Here is a 9040-nt window from a genome sequence, read left to right as displayed (position 1 = left end):
TAACATACCTTAAATAACTTTTACATAACTTAGAAATAAGTTTTGAAGGCTTTGGTATGGCAAAAACAAGTTAATTCGCTTACAGGGACTAAACTTGACAAACTGTGAAAGTATGCCAATTTGAACTGTAACGAACATTCCGGAACATGTCCATAAGTTAAACATACCATAAATATCCTTTACACAGCTTAGAAATAGGCTTTGAGGTGTTTGGTATGCTAAAACAAACTTTTGGATCATTCAGGGGCTAAAAGTGTCAAAAAGTGCACAAGTTTGCACTTTCGCGCATAACTTACGTTCTGAATACATCCGGACATCCAAAAATTTATGTAAGCATCCTTATATGATGCCTTAGTGTATGGCATGAGAAAAATCCATTTGTCGCGCAATTTGGATCGTCTTTCGCGCTTATGCGCATTCCGTCGTAATTAACCGAACATCGCGACCGTACGGCCAAACTCTAACGCCCACATTTACATAGGGTCAAAACAACATGTAAAAACCCTCAAAATTTGAAACTTTCATTTCATTACATATATTTTTTTGCTAAAATACCCTTAGTTCAAAATCAACGTAACCATCTAATTTAATCACAAGAGCTAACACAATCCACCATTTCGAGTACAAATTTAACATACTTACTAACAAAAGACCTTAATCTTAAAAAAAACTAACATTTACATTCTAAAATAGTTTTGACCCGTTTACAAAAGACAAACTTGAACCGGAAGCGCGTAAAGGGCGGCGCGGTGTGTTCGATCCAAGCTCGGCATCATCAAAGATGAGATTTACCTAACATTCAAAAACAAAAATAAGTTCATTAGTGCAATTCTTTTAACATCATAACATTTCAAGTCCATTTGTCCTTTATTTGACCCATTAGCGATTCATGGCAAGAATTCATTTCTTTCTTTTTTTTTTATACCATTTACTTCTTTCAACTAGCTATTTCCGTTAAGAGCGGATGTTTTACATATCATTTCATTATCCATATCTTCATTCCATCCGACCCGTTCACACCGAGTATAAGACTAAAACCTTCACGAGGCCTAACATCCATGGCAATATTTAACCCATTCTCGACGGGTCAACATTTAACATTTCATCATTTCAAAACTTCAATACATTATGACCCATTTATAACAAGTCATTCATATCTATTCCCTAATCTCGTTATCCATTCGTTTGACCCGTTCATGACGGATCATCATCTTACATACTACACAATTCTATATCTTATAACTAGCAACATTAGAATAAAACCCAAACCGTATTCTACATTAAGCCTACTCGAAGTTCATATGAACTTACCTTTGTTTTGCACTTGCTTGCGAACCGGATTGACTTGTATCCTCTTCCTTCACGCCTACAATTTCACATTCAACATTCCTTCAATCTCATGCTTTTATCTTACATTTACAATAACATAGTGAGCTAACAATTCATAATTTCATCAATTCTAATCAACTACCATCATGTGTATATGTAATCATCAACATTACATGAGAACTAATACTCAAGCATTTCATCAAACACTTGGTGTGCATAACATTAGCGAAGCATAATGTACAAGTATCTTATGCATAACTTCACTAGTTCATATAAAGATCATTAACTTCAACTAATTTTTCACATAACTTTCATTCTAAATCAGATTCATATAATAATAATCTACAACATCCAACTTCATATATCATAACTATACTCAATTTAACACATGTAGCATCATCATCTTCATAACATCACTACTACTAGTGGGTTTTCATCCAAACATCAAAATAATTAGAATTTCAAGCATAATTCATGTTTCGTGAGATGATTCTAACTCACTATCATTCTAGTTTCATACAATTTCACGGATTGATTCAAAACCCAATTCATCAAGATCATTAAAACATATAATTTAACTCACCTAGAGTTGAGAATACTTAGACGATTGAGAAATTAGAGACATGCATTCGAAATTATCCTTAAATCATCTTCAATTTGCTGAATTTTGGAATGTGTTAGAGAAGAAGGGATTTTCCTTCTCTCTGGTTCTTTCTAGCGACACACACACACACACTCTTATGTGTGTTGTGTTTTATTTTTTTTCTATTTTATATATAATTATCTTTTCCTTCTTGCAAGTTTGGCCCTTCAAGTTTAATCACTCATTTTAAAAGGGTTGAATCTACTTTTATATAACATGAACACATGTTTAAATAAAAACCTTCATAATTAAGTTTTGGGGTGTTACAAGTCTACCCCCCTTAAAGAAGGTTTCGTCCCCGAAACCTGAATACGTACTGAATAATGATGGGTAGTGTTCCCGCATATCATTTTCCGTTTCTCATGTGAGACCCGAGCCTTTTTAACGTTTGCCATTGGACCAAACTTGTCCAATGCACTTGGTAATTCAATATTGAATGACTCAATACAATCCTACCACATTATTCCATAATCAACGTTCATTCGTTCGAGCGAACTTTCTTAAAACTTACGTGTCAGACTATGCATACCCACATACCTTTAACACCCTATTTGGGAAACAATTATCATAATAGTCATGTTTGTTCATTCCTGTTCATTCATACAAAATCACAAGTCAAACACCACTCAATAGTTGTCAACTATTTAGCTTCTACATACACTCCACCCTTTTCTGGGCCAACATCAAGTAAAATTTATTTCATGTCATTGGCTTAGTAATCCTTTTCACACTTTTCTTGTAATACTTACGTGTGATCTCTACTCGAGTCCAATATTTCTTTCATTGTTAATCTAATGTATCTGCATGGTTAACTGCAATACAGTGCCTACATTTATACAACTCGCGTATAAACTATCTTGCTCCAACCCCTCTTAATGTCTATCCCTTGGTTGTAAGGGCCCACCTAAGGCTTTAATCACACAACCAATATAATCGTGTATCAATACGTACATTCATGTAACTCATATTACACCCAAGGTGTTATACGCAACTATGTACGCCATCACATTCCATAATTGTCATACATACATCAGTCCTTCTAACATTGCAGTACAAAGGCAAGAATCTAACATCGTACCAGAATGGATAACTCTACCTATATACTTACTAAAATTCCGTTACATACGAGATTATAAACTTATTACACATGCCATTCCATTCCACATGTGAGTTACATAAAACTAGGTATAACTATTCATTCGATAATTTGTTTATACTTTACCTCATAGGGTTGTCCTAATAAACAAACCAAGAATCCTTACGCATACAAACTCTAACTCGTGACATTTCTCGAGAGGTTTACCTTCTGATAAGTCCTAACATGTTTTAGGAAACCTAACTAGAGGTAGGATTCATTAAAGTATCCATTTATTTACTTAGTCCAAAATTTCTTGCCATAGCGTAATCCCGTCTTACATACTTTGCAAGGCTCACTTGTGGTAAATTATCTTTTATGCCACATTCCACCTAATCATTCTTTATGTAACATTTCACCATTTCTAATAGTTATGCATTATAATGCTTTCATTCTAGCTTCCTCAACATTAACCTTTTAAATCTTCCATACAATTCTTTCTAATTCTTTTAAACTGAGCATTCTAAGCAATATCTAGTTATCCACCTTACTTCGACTAGTTTAATGATTTACTTCCAAGCCATATTACAAGTTCAACTTCATCATTTGAAGTTCATAACCTTTGGTCATTACCTTTTCCACTCCTACGGTATGGACTAACTCGCACATTTGTACTCCCTAGTTGATTTTGGACATACTTATGCAAACGTTGTTCTTGCCACCCCATTTCTTTTATATTCTTATTCAATAAGTCCAACATGTAATTATGTTTACACATTGGGCCACCTCCATCATTCTTGAAGTTAGTTCATATCATTTAAACCTTCAAATTCAAATATACTTACTATCATTTTACTATTCCTTACAGAATTCCTATCCTTGTAAGTGCTTAAATCATCCACCTAGGTCTTAGTGCATTATTCATTCTAATCCTCATGAGTTGATCATTACATGCTTAATACGTAACGCATCCAACGCATAATTCTTCCATCACAATCTTTTATTACCTCGACATCTTTCTATGTGTATATATATATATATATGTTTACTTATACTATTACATGATACCACATTTGTCATATGCTTTACTCTTACTCGTACATCCCGTTTTGGGTTTACCACAGTTAACTATCAGCATATCCTTATTCATATTCCCAAAACCAGCAACAAAATATTTCACGTACATACACCTATACATCATCTATATATATGTATATACATTCCTTTTGTCCAGCATCATACTTGACTGACCAGGCTACCTGTGCCACTTACCTATTATGTTTATACTAATCTTTAGTTAGGTGGAGAAAAGCATCTCCTCATTTGCATTTCATACATTCCTTCCCACCTAAAGACTCTTAACTTTTATCCGTTTATAACCCCTTCTTAAGGTTCTATCCATGCTTACCACTCGGATACAATCCTTCCGTTCTGGCTGTTCATTCAGGCATTTCATTCAAGTTTATTTGACCTGTTTTTGCTTATGGGTTAGAACATATTTTTCTGTACCTTTCTTCCTTATATATTGATTCACCCTTATCTACAGGTTCAACCCGTTCATTTCCGCATTTCTTTCTTTCATCGCATCATCCTCCATCCAGTATCATGTGTCACGTCTCGTAGCCACCTTCTATATTCAACTTCAAGTGATGTTTCCCAACACTATATTCTACCTTCTATTTCATGTGCCGCGTTTTCATATAAAACATTTTCCTCTAAGTTTTCATTCTACTAACATTTACTTTTCATTTGACAAGGTTTTCATCCTTAGGACCATACTATACTCAAAATTCCATCATTCTCTCATGTTCTATACTTTCTAAGCTTGGTCATACTTATCATTCAAACATTTCACTACATTCTAGATGTAATCATGCTCATTTTCCACACATTTCATTACATTCTAGGGCCATACCAACTTCTTCCGCAAGCATTGCTTTTATTCCCTTTTATCGTGCCATTTGTTATCATTTGTATTCCCATCATCCGTCATCTACATTAAACATTTTCTATATTCATTACTTCATATACTTTTTATGTTACCTCAAGTTACATTCAGGCATTCATACTCATATTTCAACAACTCTCATTTCACTTTTACATCATCATCAACATCGGTCACAATAGGCCATATCATGCATGCCTCTCGTTCATATGGAAATAAAATCCCTCATCCTTAATACTTACTTTCTCGCACCATTCGTTACTCGAAACGTATTCCGTTAACAATTGCTTCATTCTCATCAGCCATCTACTATAACATTCGAGATCATTACTAAATTTCATTCTTTAGTCATGTTCACTTCATTCTAACATTTTTAAATTTTTTCTACACTTTCCTTTCTTTCATGCTAGGTGTTAATGGCCCTTTATGACCACACCACATACTTCTCATCATAGGATTGATGAACCCAGCTAGAATTTCATTCATAACTTTCCAATCATATACGTTCTTACTTCGAAACATTTCGATATGACCCGGTTAACATTTAGAGGACCCTAATTATCATACGTTACCTTTTTCAGGAGCTTGACGGAGCTATTGGATTGGCCTTAGGAAATATTCTACAAAACATTTTAAGTAATATGTTAATAAGCTTAACATATTTTAATGACTTTCATTCGCTTACTCATTACTATTATACTTTCATTCCATCCGTTCTTGGTGCTAACGGCCATTTCATGACCACACCGCATACTTTTCATTATAGGGTTAATAAACCCGGTACTAACATCATTCGTATCCTTCGTTTCCTACACATCCTCATCTTTCTATACATCATTCGTTCTTAGTAATTCATTCTCATGAATCACATACTCATCCAATCTTTCCTTACAAACATTCTAGATGTGTAATTACTTCATCCATTCGTATGTAAAAAAACTTTTCATTCTTTCACACATTCATCATTTAAACATGTTGGCCATATGGAATTCTTTAGTCTCATTATCAAGTTGGGGCATTCCTAGCATTTAAACGAGTACTAGAACTAAATTTAAAAGCTTCGCATAACAAACAAGCAATTCTGGAAAGAATGGATAAGGAAGTGCCGTCGCCGACGGCACATATGTGCGTCGCCGACGGCTTTTGAAATGTTGCGTCGCTAATATTGTCCGTAGACAGGAACTTAGGGCGTCGGGTGAAAGGGTGCCGTCGCCGACGGTCTCTCCATCTCGCAGACGCTGAACAACTTAAAAATTTCATTTCCAGGGATCTTTTTGATCCGGAACGGTCCCGTGGAGTCCCGGAGTCCCCCGAAACTTCTCCGAACATCTAAACCAGGTCATTTTTGTAATTTAACCATAATTCCCTTCCCGTTTCCCATTAAAACATAGCTCGAAAGTCTTAAATCACTTACTTGCGTGGCACTTTGGAACGAACACACCTTCACAAGAGCTTTCGGTTTGAGTCCGAGCGCCATATCTTGCTCGAATCTCTCAAACCCATGCTCTGATACCAACTTCTAACGCCCACATTTACATAGGGTCAAAACAACATGTAAAAACCCTCAAAATTTGAAACTTTCATTTCATTACATATATTTTTTGCTAAAATACCCTTAGTTCAAAATCAACGTAACCATCTAATTTAATCACAAGAGCTAACACAATCCACCATTTCGAGTACAAATTTAACATACTTACTAACAAAAGACCTTAATCTTAAAAAAAACTAACATTTACATTCTAAAATAGTTTTGACCCGTTTACAAAAGACAAACTTGAACCGGAAGCGCGTAAAGGGCGGCGCGGTGTGTTCGATCCAAGCTCGGCATCATCAAAGATGAGATTTACCTAACATTCAAAAACAAAAATAAGTTCATTAGTGCAATTCTTTTAACATCATAACATTTCAAGTCCATTTGTCCTTTATTTGACCCATTAGCGATTCATGGCAAGAATTCATTTCTTTCTTTTTTTTTATACCATTTACTTCTTTCAACTAGCTATTTCCGTTAAGAGCGGATGTTTTACATATCATTTCATTATCCATATCTTCATTCCATCCGACCCGTTCACACCGAGTATAAGACTAAAACCTTCACGAGGCCTAACATCCATGGCAATATTTAACCCAATCTCGACGGGTCAACATTTAACATTTCATCATTTCAAAACTTCAATACATTATGACCCATTTATAACAAGTCATTTCAAATCTATTCCCTAATCTCGTTATCCATTCGTTTGACCCGTTCATGACGGATCATCATCTTACATACTACACAATTCTATATCTTATAACTAGCAACATTAGAATAAAACCCAAACCGTATTCTACATTAAGCCTACTCGAAGTTCATATGAACTTACCTTTGTTTTGCACTTGCTTGCGAACCGGATTGACTTGTATCCTCTTCCTTCACGCCTACAATTTCACATTCAACATTCCTTCAATCTCATGCTTTTATCTTACATTTACAATAACATAGTGAGCTAACAATTCATAATTTCATCAATTCTAATCAACTACCATCATGTGTATATGTAATCATCAACATTACATGAGAACTAATACTCAAGCATTTCATCAAACACTTGGTGTGCATAACATTAGCGAAGCATAATGTACAAGTATCTTATGCATAACTTCACTAGTTCATATAAAGATCATTAACTTCAACTAATTTTTCACATAACTTTCATTCTAAATCAGATTCATATAATAATAATCTACAACATCCAACTTCATATATCATAACTATACTCAATTTAACACATGTAGCATCATCATCTTCATAACATCACTACTACTAGTGGGTTTTCATCCAAACATCAAAATAATTAGAATTTCAAGCATAATTCATGTTTCGTGAGATGATTCTAACTCACTATCATTCTAGTTTCATACAATTTCACGGATTGATTCAAAACCCAATTCATCAAGATCATTAAAACATATAATTTAACTCACCTAGAGTTGAGAATACTTAGACGATTGAGAAATTAGAGACATGCATTCGAAATTATCCTTAAATCATCTTCAATTTGCTGAATTTTGGAATGTGTTAGAGAAGAAGGGATTTTCATTCTCTCTGGTTCTTTCTAGCGACACACACACACACACTCTTATGTGTGTTGTGTTTTATTTTTTTTTCTATTTTATATATAATTATCTTTTCCTTCTTGCAAGTTTGGCCCTTCAAGTTTAATCACTCATTTTAAAAGGGTTGAATCTACTTTTATATAACATGAACACATGTTTAAATAAAAACCTTCATAATTAAGTTTTGGGGTGTTACACAAACGAACCGACATCCGAGATATTTTTTAGCACATTTTAAGTTCCCTATTCTTTAACATCATTTTAGAGCTTTGAAATGGGGTTAACGGGGCTTAAACGTGTCAAAAATGCATCAAATACCAAGTTTTGGAGCTGCAGGGACCAAAACTGTAAATCTGCCAAACTAAGGGCTTACGGACCGTAAGCTAAAACCCATACGGTCCGTAAGGAGTCCCCAGTACAGCAGATTCATTGAATCCACTTGCAGTTGGCTTTTCGTTCGTTCAAGGGGCAATGCCCTTTCACCCAATCAAGGGCCAAGGGCCATTTTCAATAACCATAACATTTTGACAAGTGGACGCTTAGGATCGTGGCACGAAAATCAAGAAACGATCCTAACGGCTTTGCCTTTCCTATAAGTACCCCCCCTTGTTGCTAAAAACTCACACAATCTGATCAAAATGCTCTAAGTTGATGCCATTGCTTCATACCTGAGCTCTTTGATCTAGATTAGCATTCGGGGACCCTCCGTAAGTCTTCTTTCATTCTTTTATTCGCTTTTCGAGTCCGAAAGTCAACGTTTTGTTGACTTTCTGCATTGACCAGCCTATGGTCAACCCGAAGTTCATGGAACTTCATAACGTGAGTGTGATCATGATGGTTATAGTCCGTAGTGACTATACCTACTGATTACCACGTTATCTAGGCTCAGTGACGAGTCGTAGTTTCGGCCAAAATGTGCATTCTTGCATATTTTGTAACCAAACTA

General features: G+C 35.0%; 2 long non-coding RNA genes across 2 annotated transcripts; both read right to left on the bottom strand.

Annotated features, from left to right (window-relative positions):
- Positions 1-561: 561 nt before the first annotated feature.
- Positions 562-2054, bottom strand: LOC110870790. Its single transcript, XR_002553238.2, has 3 exons — positions 1913-2054; positions 1312-1366; positions 562-792 (listed from the first exon to the last, which is right to left on the bottom strand). It is a non-coding gene; the product is annotated as an uncharacterized LOC110870790 (long non-coding RNA).
- Positions 2055-6611: 4557 nt separating this feature from the next.
- Positions 6612-8091, bottom strand: LOC110870791. The gene is made up of 3 exons (XR_002553239.1): positions 7963-8091; positions 7362-7416; positions 6612-6842 (listed from the first exon to the last, which is right to left on the bottom strand). It is a non-coding gene; the product is annotated as an uncharacterized LOC110870791 (long non-coding RNA).
- Between the last annotated feature and the right edge of the window lie 949 nt (positions 8092-9040).

The sequence above is a fragment of the Helianthus annuus genome, chromosome 8, assembly GCF_002127325.2.
Source record: "Helianthus annuus cultivar XRQ/B chromosome 8, HanXRQr2.0-SUNRISE, whole genome shotgun sequence".
In the NCBI taxonomy this organism is placed as follows: Eukaryota; Viridiplantae; Streptophyta; class Magnoliopsida; order Asterales; family Asteraceae; genus Helianthus; species Helianthus annuus.
This window is presented reverse-complemented; position numbering and strand designations above follow the sequence as displayed.